This window comes from Anomaloglossus baeobatrachus, chromosome 4 (assembly GCF_048569485.1).
Source record: "Anomaloglossus baeobatrachus isolate aAnoBae1 chromosome 4, aAnoBae1.hap1, whole genome shotgun sequence".
Classification (NCBI taxonomy): Eukaryota; Metazoa; Chordata; class Amphibia; order Anura; family Aromobatidae; genus Anomaloglossus; species Anomaloglossus baeobatrachus.
In genome coordinates this window covers 590,093,833-590,106,918 of record NC_134356.1, presented here as the reverse complement: position 1 = coordinate 590,106,918, position 13,086 = coordinate 590,093,833, and the positions used below count along the sequence as shown (strand labels likewise).

Sequence of the window (13,086 nt, the reverse complement as noted above, 5' to 3'; positions counted from 1 at the left end):
CAACAGAAGACATGTTCTTTAGTGAGGGCACAATGGCCTTTGACAATCAGATACACTTATTTAGCAAAAAGGTATGCTTTATCTAGTGCAATCTTTTAGAATTTTAAAAATGGCAACTGCCATCTATATCAGTGTGCAACCTTTCATAGATTTCAGAGCATGGGCTGCATGGAGAACATCTGCTCAGGACAGACGTCAAGTCTTTACTTATCCAATGACATTTCTCAGAGAAGCCCTTTAATGTCTATACATTTATAATAAGATGTCATAAATGCTGCAGGTGTAATATGGAGGTGCCTCAAAATCAAGCAGAAATGTTTACATTTCATAATATTTTCAGTGCACTAAAAAGCAAATGTAACTAAACCTAACTTCTTATAGGCCCAGACAATAGACACTTTAGGTGATGACATTAAGGCTATGATATTTTATCCAGTTTGGGGGTGATGGAGGTTTCCATTCTTCCTTTTGCTATTTTTATACTCTCTCTAAATGTGATGCTGCCCAGAGGCATGATGGGATACGTTCTGAAAGTCAATGCCCCAAAACCAAATTGTAATCTGGGCAGTGACAGACCTTTGGCATCAGCAGTCAATTCTCACACTGCCTGAATCTATTGTCACCAGCAAGTCCCTGCTCCACATGCCCAGAGCATCCAAACTGTCTGTGCCAGTGTTGTGCTCATCGGTTCCTCCCTACAGCAGGACTGAGGTAAGTCATCACTGCTTCTCCTATACACATACACTACTCTATACTGTAAATGTAGATTTCCACCATTAATAGACTTATCTGTAAGAGAATGAGCCATATCTTATCAGAGGCAGATACGAGCCTGGAGGGAATAAGCTCGTCAAGAATTATATGATCACTTGTAAGGTTGTGGAATGTCCTCAAAGTTTTATCATTTACTTTCATGAAAGTAACATTTATATATGCTCTTTATTTATCTCCTATGATTATTCTCCTGGTAGGTCAGTAATGGAGAGATCTACAAGTCCATAGTATAACAGGTCATAGTAGGAATTGGGAAATCAGTCAATAATGGTTCTGGTATTCTGGTTTAATTCTCTGCCGATATCGTGTTACAGGCTGCGAATGGATAATAGGACACCTAATAAGAATGAATCTTAAAGGCACACGTCTTATGAATCTCCATTTACTACGCAGACTGAATGCAATCTTTTATTCTATGCTTTCAGTCATTTCTAACTGGCGGGAAGCTATATCAATTTTTTTTCTGATATGATGCAGGGGACATTCTGCCTTCCTGACCCTTGTGGGTTATGATGTCTCTTTCCAATCTTGCAAATTTCGGTATGTTACAGCGACACAAGGGTCAGGAAATCCCAACTCCCTTAATTTCTACTTTGTTTTCAGTCTTAAAAACCTTCACAAAAATGTAGAGATATTGGTAATAATGGAGGAATTTACAGTCCCTGACAGAAATTCTGTCGCTTATCAATGTTATGTAAATAAAAGCTTTTAACCTGACTTTAAATTCATCCATTGGTTTCATAAATTACTCTTTTGAAAGCTGAAACCCTCCCAACTTTGGTTTAGGTTATGAAAATAAAGTTGCTGCAAAGTTAAAATATTCATCATTTAATGAACACCAAAATTTTGGCAAGACAAAAGTTTGTCGCCCACAGAAAGTAATGTGAAATTCAAACAAATAATTAACTTCTAATACAAAGATATGTTGCATAACATTGGTGAATTAAGTTTTGGTGCTATTAGAGACATATTTAATATTTTGTGTGAGTTCCATGAGCTTGAAGGACTGTATCCATGCGGTTCAACAATGATTCATACAATTTATTGATGAAGTCATCAGGAATAGCAAAGAATGCAGTCTTACATGCCTCCCAGAGTTCATCTAGATTCTTTGTTTTTGTCTTCCAAGCTTCCTCTTTCATCCTACCCTAAACATGCTCAATGATGTTCATGTCTGGTGACTGGGCTGGCCAGTCCTTGAGCACCTTGATCTTCTTTGCCAGGAGGAACCTTGTTGTAGAGATGGATGTATGAGATGGAGCACCATCCTGCTGCAGTATTTGACCCCTTTTATGATTGGGAATGTAAGAGGTAGCTAATACTTCTTGATATTTTAGGCTATTGATATTGCCTTCCACCTTGCAAATGTTTCGCACACCCCCATACTGAATGTAACCCCAGACCATGATCTTTCCACCACCAAACGTAACTGTTTTCTGGATCTATGCGGGCTCCAGTAGGTCTCCTGCAGTATTTGCGGTGGCTGTGGTGTAATTCAACTGAAGATTCATCAGAGAAATCCACCTTCTGCCACTTTTCCAGCGTCCATCTGTAAAGCAGGCTGTGGGACTTCGTTTGGAGCTCTGCTGCAGTGGAAGAGGGGTTGGCTTTGGATTTTCTAACCAACAAACTTTCTTCCTGAGCAGTGTTCTTGCGAGGTCTGCCGGACCTGGGCTTGTCAAAAACATCTCCAGTCTCTTCAAATCTTTTTTCATTCTCTGTACTTGACGCTGAGACACATTAAAGGTGACAGCCACCTCTGCAGTGGATCTGGTCTTCAGCCTCTTGATAATCAAGGCTTTGGTCACAGGGTGGATTTTTGGCATGTTGTCTGAGGTCAGGTTGCAGTTCAATTGAATGTCTGGGGTGCTGGGTTTCTTTTTATACACACCCACTAATTAAGAGATCATTTAGTGAGCACAGGTGAGGATGTAAACTAGGATTGGGTGCATTATATGACAAGGCGACAAAACTTTTGTCTTGCCAAAATCTGACCTTTCTATGTTCATTAAATGATCAATATTTCAGCTTTACAGCAACTTTATTTTCAGAACCTAAACCAAATTTGGGAGGGTTTCAGCTTTCAAAAGAGTAATTTATGAAACCAATGGATGAATTTAAAGTCAGATTATAAGCTTTTATTTACATAACATGGATAAGTGACAGAACTTCTGTCAGGGACTATACGGGGAAGGGGAGATTTTTGGGGTGATGTTTGAATACCCTTAGTATTGGCTAAACCCTCATCCCATATGTGGTTTATAACATCTGACTTTTTTAGTTGTCTAATCTAGATCATGATTAAGGCGATTTTTTTAGCCGAAACGCTTCGAAGTGGGGATTTTTTTTTTCGTGCCCGTGTATTTTTATGGAGGTTTGATTCCTGATTGAGATTTTAAAGATGAAATAAACGTAAAGTCTTAATTTTCTATTCCTGTGGCTGTTTGGTTCCTCGGCAGGATAATTTTCCTTTTTTTATTATGCATCATATTTTGTATAAACATTTCTGTGACTGTTTGATTGTAGAAATCCATTCACATGCTGCTGAAACAATCCCATTCAGATGGATAGAATAGTTGTTTTGGTTGAAAAAATGTGTGTAATTAATCCAATTTCCTGCCCTTATATATCAACTAATCTGCTTATCCAATCCTATATGGAGCATGGATGATTCATGGTGATTTTTACTGAAATTGATGAATTTCATCCTGCTCCTCCAACATGAAGAATCTCAGATGTGAATAAAAGGGGCATTTGAGAAGGGAAATATAATGGAGAGACAAAAACAAACACTTGGAGAGCGAAGAAGCAAAGAGAGTGAGTGGAGTTCAGAAAACATTGAATTGTGTAGTAATCTATGTGTTGGTTGTAGAAGATTTTACTAGGTGCATTTCATAGACATTGTGTATCGACTCCTGCAGGAAAGGTCTGTGAGAGGATTATTTTTAAGGGAAAAAAGTGTGTATAATTAGGAGTAGAGATGAGCGATCCCCAGGTTTTCCCAAAAAGCAGAGTTTGGGTTTGGAGTCCGGGTGCTCTACGTATGCAAACCACATGTGAGCATCGCTGTGCTCAGGTACACTCAGTGCTCAGCCCAGTGCGAGCCACTTGCAATGTTTGATCAGCTCACACTGGGGGTAAAAATAGTAGAATCAGGTGTAGGGTGCACGAAACAAAAAAAAAATAAAAAAGGAAAAATACCACCCACCCGCCTCCTGAAATGAACTGTTTATGGCTGGCTGTATATGGGCAGAGACTCTAACTGCCCACTTAGTGACTTCCACTGGGGTTCAGGTCAAGTCCGGGTCCCAAACCCAATGTTATAAAAAATCAAGATGAACCCGCCGAACCGAACTTCCACGGGTCCGCTCATCTCTAATTAGGAATAATATACACGCTACTATAAACTGTAAACTGTAAGGACTATTGGGCATCCTACTATAGTCCTGAGACTGGTAGAGATGGTCTCTGCCTGCGACCTCAGTTTTTATATGGTAATGGTAACTGGACCCTTACTATATCTAATATTCATAGAATTGATACTCAATATTGAAATTCCAACAAGAATAAGACAAAATTGTGGAATAATGAACAACACAGGATAGATAGACAAGTTATGATATACAAATAATGAGAAAATGGAAACAATTTTTTTATTCCGTATTCCGTATTGAATATGAACACTATATACAAAAGCACATGCACTTACACACCTTGGCTGTTATCAATGATGTTACTAATGCTTTTCTGAGGTATGTTCTGCCACACAGAAAGCACTTATACTCGAAAATAAAGATGAGTGAACCCGAGGCTTGGCTACACTCGGTTTTCCGACCACTGCAAGCCACTTGCAGTGTTTGAACGACTTTTGCAGTGTTTGAACGACTCACGCTGGGGGTAACAACAGCATGATCAGATGTAGGGGACACCAAACAAAAAAAGAAAGAAAAACTCCACTCATTCTCCTCTGGAAGTGATGGCTAGCTGCATGTGGGCGGAGACCAAAACTGCCCAATTAGTGACTTCCATTGGAGTTGAGGCCAAGTCCATGTCCCAAACCGAACTTTATCTAATGCCTAGCTGAACCCACTGAACTAAAATTCCACGGGTTCGCTCACTACTACTCGCAAATCATCAAGATCTGCTGCTGGCAGCTGCCTTTGCAATTGCAGATCAATGACGTCTCAGATGTGGATGATGGGACAAACAGACTGCTCACAGTAGCATAAACAATCCGAAAACTCTGCAAAAAGTCACCGTGGTGAAATCTACAATCTAAAAATCCCCAATCATAAGCCAGCTTATGTGGCGCCCCTGAGGCTTCCGTCGCCACAGAGATATTGCACCTCAGCCAGAGGTGTGGTATCCCATCCCGGGTAAGAATGGGGTCATCTACCGGTTCATAGACAAAACTTGCACACACCGATTGGTAGGCATACACCGCGTCAGGGATAGTGGCAGTAACCCCATAGATGATTAGCTCATGGGGCCGTAAGTCCCATTCATTGGTCCCAATGGTGTGGGTGGGGCCTAGCCAGTGGGTGTGTGGGAGGAGTCACAGAGAGTGAGTAGAGGATCAAGTCAGTCAGTTCCAGAAGGGAAGGAGTGAAGGAGGTTCCTGGTGGAGATCCTGGGGTCTTGCTAGGCCCAGGTGACACCGACAGGAGGAATTCCAGGGTCACAGAAGGGCAATTGTCCCGTGACTTGTTCCACTAGAAAGATCGGGTGGAGGGATCAGGCTGCAAAATCAGGGACAGTCCCTAGACTGAGGGAAGAAAGACATTTCCTTAAAGTAAAACCGAAGGCCTGGGAGATCGTTGCAGGCGCCGAGGGCCACAACCCGCCACAGATCACCGGTGAAGGTGAGCAAGATACGACTGAGGTCAGCCACCTTTGTACAGGCTCTGTGGTGGAGGCGCAAGACAATCCAAAAACAGTTGAGCGCTGGGAGACAGCCAGAGAATGGACACATAGAGAGGTGAACCGGGACAGACTCTTGACTTATTTGGGATCGGCGGAGGTCCCTGACAGTGGATCCTGGCATTCCGTGGGTAACCGGTCTACTGCAGCATTGAAAATGAATAGTGAGTAAACATCTTGACTGCAAGCCCTGTGTCATCTGCAACTCGTTCACAAACACCATAGATTTACCAAGCACCAAAGGTTGCCCCGGGGTACCCGCTCTACCTGTGGAGAGCAAGAAACACCTCAGCTGCCATAACATCATCCCCGGAGGTCCCTTCCAGCAGCTGCGGCTCCATAGCTGCAAATTACCACAGGTGGCGTCACGAATCATATATAAACTTTATCATCATCTCCCCATTTTCAACCTTTTTGCGATTGTTCGGAGTCGCACATAGGTGTCACACGCAACGACGTCGCTAACGATGCCGGATGTGCGTCACTGACACCGTGACCCCGACAACATATCGTCAGATAAATCATAGCGTGTAACGCCGCCTTTACTACCAAGACCAAGGTGTGTGTCTTGGTGAGGCTTTTATAAGCCTATGTAGGTGATTACATGTTGGGTCACTCCACTGGAGTGGAGAGCAGCAGAGGGAAGCAGCCATAGGGGAAGTTGATGCAGTCCTGCCAAGCCAAGGCACATGCATAACAATTAGTTAGCGGCTTTCATTAATCCTAATCATAGTCCAAATGGGAAATATGTAAGAATTTCAACTTTCATACAAAGTACCTACAAACATGTCACCAGACACATGATAATTCTTATCAGCCTGTAGCAATGATTCTCTTACACAAAACAAACATATGTAAATTATTGATTTTGCATCACTTAATGAAATCACCTAATGAAATATTAAGGAAGTCCTCAATATATCACCTATGGGGGTTCCTCAAACACTGAATCTTTATCCATTGGTCTAGAGAAGTGGTCTCCAACCTTTCTGACCTTGAAAGCCACATTCAGCTCTGGGAGAGGGTCGTGAGCTACGTCCATTTCTCATTCCTCCTCCCAATACTGATACCCAGGGCCAGGCCTGGACTGACCACAGGGCAATTCTGGCAAATGCCAGATGGGCCGGTCCTTGTAGTGGGCCGGTGCCTGTAGAGGGCCGCTGTATCTGCAGTCACTGCCGTGTTCCTCAGCAGTGTGCATGCCGGGCACAATAGCTGCAACAGGAGCAGGAGGCAGTGCTGTGCTGTGGTGGCCCTGTTGTGTGATAGTGTGCCCGGCATGCACACACTGCTGAGGAGCGCGGCGGTGTCGGTAGCGGTGACCGCAGCTTCCTCCTTGCTATGCAAATGGATTTGCGTCTTTCAGACGTAAATACATTTGAACAGCGCAGAGGGGGAATACTGTATTCCGAGTGAGGGGGGAGGCAGGAGTGTGTAGTGATGGTATAGTGTAATTTGTGTGTGAAGGGGATGATGGAGGGTGTGCATTGTTTGTGTGTGTGTGTGTGTGTGTGTGTGTGAGGGTAATGGGGGTGCATTGTAGTGTGTGTGTGTGTGTGTGTATGTATGTGTGTGTGTGGGGAGGGGAGATGGGGTGCATTGTATTGTGTGTGTTGGGGGAGGAGTAATGGGGGTGCATTGTACTGTGTGTGTGTGTCTGTGTGTGTGTCTGTGTGTGTGTGTGGGGAGGGGAGATGGGGGTGTCTTGTATTGTGTGTGTGTGTGTGGGGGGGGGGGAGGGGTAATGGGGGTGCTTTGTGTGTATGTGTGGGGGGAGAGGTAATGGGGGTGGATTGTATTGTGTGTGTGGGGAGGGGAGATGGGGGTGCATCGTATTGTGTGTGTGTGTGGGGGGGAGGGGTAATGGGGGTGCATTGTATTGTGTGTGTGTGTGTGTGTGTATGTGGAGGGGTAATGGGGGTGCATTGTACTGTGTGTGTGTGTATGCGTGGGGGGGTAATGTGGGTGCATTGTATTGTGTGTGTGTGTGTGTGTGTGATGGGGGTGCATTGTATTGTGTGTGTGTGTGTGTGTGTGTGTGGGGGGGGGGGGGAGGGGAAATGGGGGTGCATTGTGTGTGTGTGTGTGGGGAGGGGAGATGGGGGTGCCTTGCATTGTGTGTGTGTGTGTGTGTGTGTGTGTGTGTGTGGAGGGGTTATGAAGTGCATTGTATTGTGTGTGTGTGTGTGTGTGTGTATGTGTGCATGGGGGTAATGGGGGTGCATTGTATTGTGTGTGTGTGTGGGGAGGGGCACGGAGTCATTAATCGAGGACCAGTAATTAGTGTGATATCAGTGATATTAGTCCTGGACCTGTCCGCACAGGTACAATAACCTGTAGTGACTGCAGCGCTTGTAGAGTGATTAGGACACAGGTGTGTGGCGGAACAATCCACAAATCAGGGAAGCAAAAGCAGAAAATACATCAAGGTCTGCTACACACTGCAAAAATGTGTCACATAGTGCCATACAATACTCACATAAAGCCATACAGTACTCACATAGTACCATACAGTACTCACATAGTATGAGAGCCACATTTCATGGGCCTGGGAACCACACATCATTGGCCCTGTGAACCACACATCATGGCCCCGTGAATCACACACCATGGACCATTGAACCACACATCCTGGGCCTGTGAACCACAAATAATGGGCCCGCGAACCACACATCCTGGGCCCGTGAGCCACATATGATGGGCCCATGAACCATTCATCATGGGCCCGCGAACCACACATCATGGGCCTGTGAACCAGACATCATGGACCAGTGAACCACACATCTTGTGCCCGTGAGCACACATCATGGGCCTGCGAGCCACAGGTTGGGTCCCCATATCTAGAGTATGGAGTCCAGTTTGTTATCTGCTGATGGGTGCATAGCACAGAGTAGAAATATGCATAGCTTATGGATATTACAATATCCAGGTTTTGTTATCTATATGGTTTTTTAGACTCACTGAAAACTATAACAACACATATACAGTGTATGTGATGATTTTAATACAGAGCAACAATGTAAGGGAAATATGTTGTGTGGTAGAGGTAACCATACGGTATGTGTAGCCCAACATGACTTGTAAAAGTCATTCATAAGTTGTTCTGATACTTCTCCTGTGCTCCTTCATCCACCCTCTTCAGGATTGGATTGTTCTTTGTTCCTATGACTTCAATAAACACGTGAATTTTCTTTCAATGAAGACAGAATGTGATTGAAAATAAAAACATGTGATGTCCGTCAGACAGGAACCCTTCAATGTCACCCTCAGGGTCATTGATTGTGGTGCCGCAGCTAGTCAGCGTTATATACCGGCAGCCATGTGTGAAGGTCAATATACATTTTCCAGAAACTAATTACAAGTCCTGGTGAAATAAATAGGCAATCTACCAGTGTGGAAATCCGGATTGATTTTTTACAATACTACGTTCATGTATTTGCATTTCCTATATTAAGGATGCTCTTTGTTAACCCATTGTTTTGTAACACACATTTGTATGCATTGTTACATTTCTATGAGTTGAAATTAATTTCTCACCCTCCTCCCATTAAAAAGGAGTTCTGTATGGGTTATTACATCGTGTATCACTTCGGACATCACCTAACACGGCTGTATCTGAAGTCAGGCTCACCTGGAGCAACAGTGCTTGAAGTCTAAATTCCATTATAGTTTGTAGCTATAGAAATTGAGCCTGCCTCTATGGATATGTCCAAGATGATCAAGGAACTCATTAGTATGAACATCCATTTTTAAAGAAAACCAGCAAAAAATGGATATAGCCAACTCAGACATTTATGGCATATCCACAGGCATGCTCATAAATGTTTGACCTCACAAAGAAGTAGATGGAGAGAGCCGAGCACATTCTACCTGATCTCTTTTTTTGGTTCTGCGAGACAGGTTTGTTCTTTAGGTAGATGCAGGTCCCAGAGGTCTATTCACTGGTCAACCGAATTTTTCTGGCAAAAGGTTTTAAAACATATTTTAAGTCAATTTTGCCTGCTGATTACGGATATGAACTACGTTTTTGGCTATCACATCAGGATTCTGAGATATTTTCAATTTTTGATGAAAATTACTCATATTTAATGTTTTATGATAAAAACACATGATTTTAGGTACTACATTTTGTATATTTTTAATCAAGGAATAACAAAGATTAGAACGTCTACGTACAGCAAATCAAATATACTTACAGAATTAAACTACAAAATATAAAAACACATCTATATATATATGGCACACAGATGAATGGCAAATGGCAGTTATTTAAACTTTCTTTTCTTGGCTGATCTGTGATATACAGCTTCTGGGTTGTCTCTCATCAAGCTTCAGCAATAGTCAGCCATCATATGTGAGTCCCACCGGCCTTGATACTGTTTTCCATTGTTTTAATGTCCTGATGAAAATCCTCCCCTTGTTCCTCACTCACATCCCCAAGGTTCTCTGGAAAAAAGTCCAAATGGATGTGTAAATAGTGAATATTGATACTCATTCTACATCCAAGTTTTTGCAGACTCATTAGTAGCTCTAACACAATGTCTTTATAGTTGTCTGCTTTCTTATTCCCTAGAAAATTTTGCACCACATTACAAAATGCATTCCAAGCTCTTTCTTCTGTCTCATTCATTGATGTGATAAAATTTGGGTCTCTTATAAGTGTTCTTATTTGAGGTCCATCAAATATTCCAGCCTTTTTCTTCTCTTCACTAAGACCAGGAAAAGTTGAACATATATAGTTAAAGCATTCTCCACTGTGATTGAGAGCTGTGACGAACTGCTTCATCAATCCAAGTTTTATGTGCAAGGGAGGAAAGACAATGTTCTCCCTATCCACGAAAGGATCATGGATGATATTCTTATCGCCAGATGCCAAACTCTGTCGCTGAGGCCATTCAGTTTTCACCCAATGCTCTGCTGTAGCTCTACTGTCCCAGTAGCACAGAAAACAAGGGTGTTTTGTGTACCCTCCTTGCAGACTCAAAAGAAAGTTAACCATTTTCAAATCAACACAAATTAACCACCCATGAACATTATATTGTAACCTCTCTAGAACAATCTTGATGTTTTTTCATTCTTCTTTAAGTTTTACAGAATGACCTATTGGTACAGAGCCATACTTATTTCCATTGTGTAACAGGACACATTTTAAACTTCTTTTGCAACTATCAATAAAAAGCCTCCAATCCCTTGAATCATATGCTGGAAGTCCCATAAAGAGAAGTAGCCCTTCAACATCAGTACAATAGACAAGCTGGCCATCTGAATGGAAGTACTTACGCAGTTCTGCTTCCCTGTTACGATAAAATCAGACACTTTTTCCGGGTTTCAACATTCGATTCTCTTGTAGTCTTGAAGCCAATAGTTCAGCAGACTCTCTTGGTAGATAAAGATCTCTAACCAGATCATTCAAAGCAGTAAAGTAAAGTAAACAGAATTGGTTTGTCACAATCTTCATCACATGACTGAAAAATATCTGGACTGTCTTCTTCATCAGTATAACAATGTGAGGAGAGATCTGTGTCAACGTTTTCTGGAAGCGCAGTATATTTTGGAACAGGTATGTCTTCCCTATGGGCAACTGGTCGAATAGCTGAAGGGATACTCGGGTATTGCAAATATTGCTTGTTTTTCTTATTGAAACCTTTTACATCGACAAGGCAGACATATCAGTCTTCTAAATGATTGCTTAGTTCTCTCCAAACCATAGGAACTCCAAACTGAAGTTTAGCATTATTTCCTTGAGACCATGATCTCAAGCTCTCAATACAGGTTTTGCACACTTTGTGAGGAGCCCAATGCTTGTCTTGTTCTCCAAGTTTTACTTTGAAGTACGCAAAATACACCCTCTTAACAAAGTCAGTAATGTTGCGCCTCTGAGTCTTCACAGTAAAGTTTCCACAGATGTAACAAAAAATATTTGGATCATTTGAGCACTGTCTTCTGCGAGATGTAGAGGCCATTGTTAGATCAGCAAAACATCCTGCAGAGAAATACAAGATAAAAGTTGTTAGCTACCTGAGTTGTTCATTGAATGCATGCCCCCCCACACACACACCTTAGGTATTGATTCACAAACAAAAAACAGAAAAACAGCAGGATAAAAACAATAAATATCAAAATTCATTGAAAATTTCAATAAACAAAACAGTACCTGCACACGACTGTTGTGTACATTGAAAACTGTGTTTACTTTCTTATCATAACAAATGGGAATTATGCATGTTCAAAGAAAACAAAAAGATATTCTCACATTTATTGGGAGAGTAAATTAAAACTAAATTTACCTTAGTGAACCGTATAAACCGGCACTTTTGATACACTACTTATATTTTTCATGGAATTCATGAAAATGGGATATATACCTATAGCGCAAAAACGTGATGTGATAGAGAAATTACAAGATCAGATTTGAATTCAGCACCCTCAAATTAGTCTAAAACTGTTCTTAAAGTCCATGCCAGAATTTTTTTTTTGTAGACCAGTGTTATGTGCCTATGTCAAAAATGCCCTAGATTGAAATAAATCGTTACAATTTTGGATTCCTTCTAAGGAAGATGGAAAGGGAAAGTTTGGGAATTGGACTGATTTCTTCACTGAGCAGGACAAATTATTTAAGGGGCAAAGTAATACATGTAGATCCTCAGACATAGTGTGAGGGCACAGTTCATTGAGAGTGGATACTTTTTTCCTACTACTTGTGTTCAACCCTTTTAGAGAATTATTAGGAATAAGTAATACAATATCAGATTGTGAGAATTAAGCTCAGTATTTCAAGACTGGAGATGCCCTAAAGGCAAAGGAAAAGAAAAATCAACTTAGAAGGTTGATTCTACTTTGAACATCCCATCCATTATCGTGGCTAATGGGGAAGATTGTCAAAATTTGGAGGTTAGGTAAAATGACTGGACATTTTGGTATTGCATGGAATTGAAAAGGATTGAGCCAAGTTATTTGCTCAGCTTGGTAATTAATATTATCACTTATATGGTAATAGGCACTGTTATGTGAGACAGATATTAGGACTGTGCTAAGTGTTGTATTCCATGTGTCTGAATACATTTAGGTAGGTGGTGCCATGATCAAGGGGAGTCTCTCAGATAACCCGTGCACACGGTCCGTAGAGGAGCTGGAGATACACTCTTCCTACTTTGGTTGTATAGATATTGCAGCAGCGTATGTGCATTTAGTGGTGGCTGAACTGCAGCTTTTGAGAAAATCCCAAAGCCTTTTTTGATAACCTGTACAAAGGATAGGCTAGACATTTTAAGAGGATAGATACCTACTTTAACCCCTAAAACAGGTTGTCCAATAGTATAATACAGATGGACTATCCCCAGGATAGATGTAGAAACTTGGCAATCACATGAGTGAAATATAATGACTTTATTG

At 41.7% G+C, this 13,086-nt stretch overlaps 1 protein-coding gene across 3 annotated transcripts in view; it reads left to right on the top strand.

Annotated features, from left to right (window-relative positions):
• The first annotated feature begins 611 nt into the window (after positions 1 to 611).
• SLC4A5 (solute carrier family 4 member 5) overlaps positions 612 to 13,086 on the top strand; it is a 274,330-nt gene continuing 261,855 nt past the window's right edge. For all 3 annotated transcript variants that reach the window (XM_075346132.1, XM_075346133.1, XM_075346131.1), the window contains exon 1: positions 612 to 711. The gene's annotated coding sequence lies outside the window, so the exon portion shown is untranslated. The remainder of the gene's footprint in view (positions 712 to 13,086) is intronic.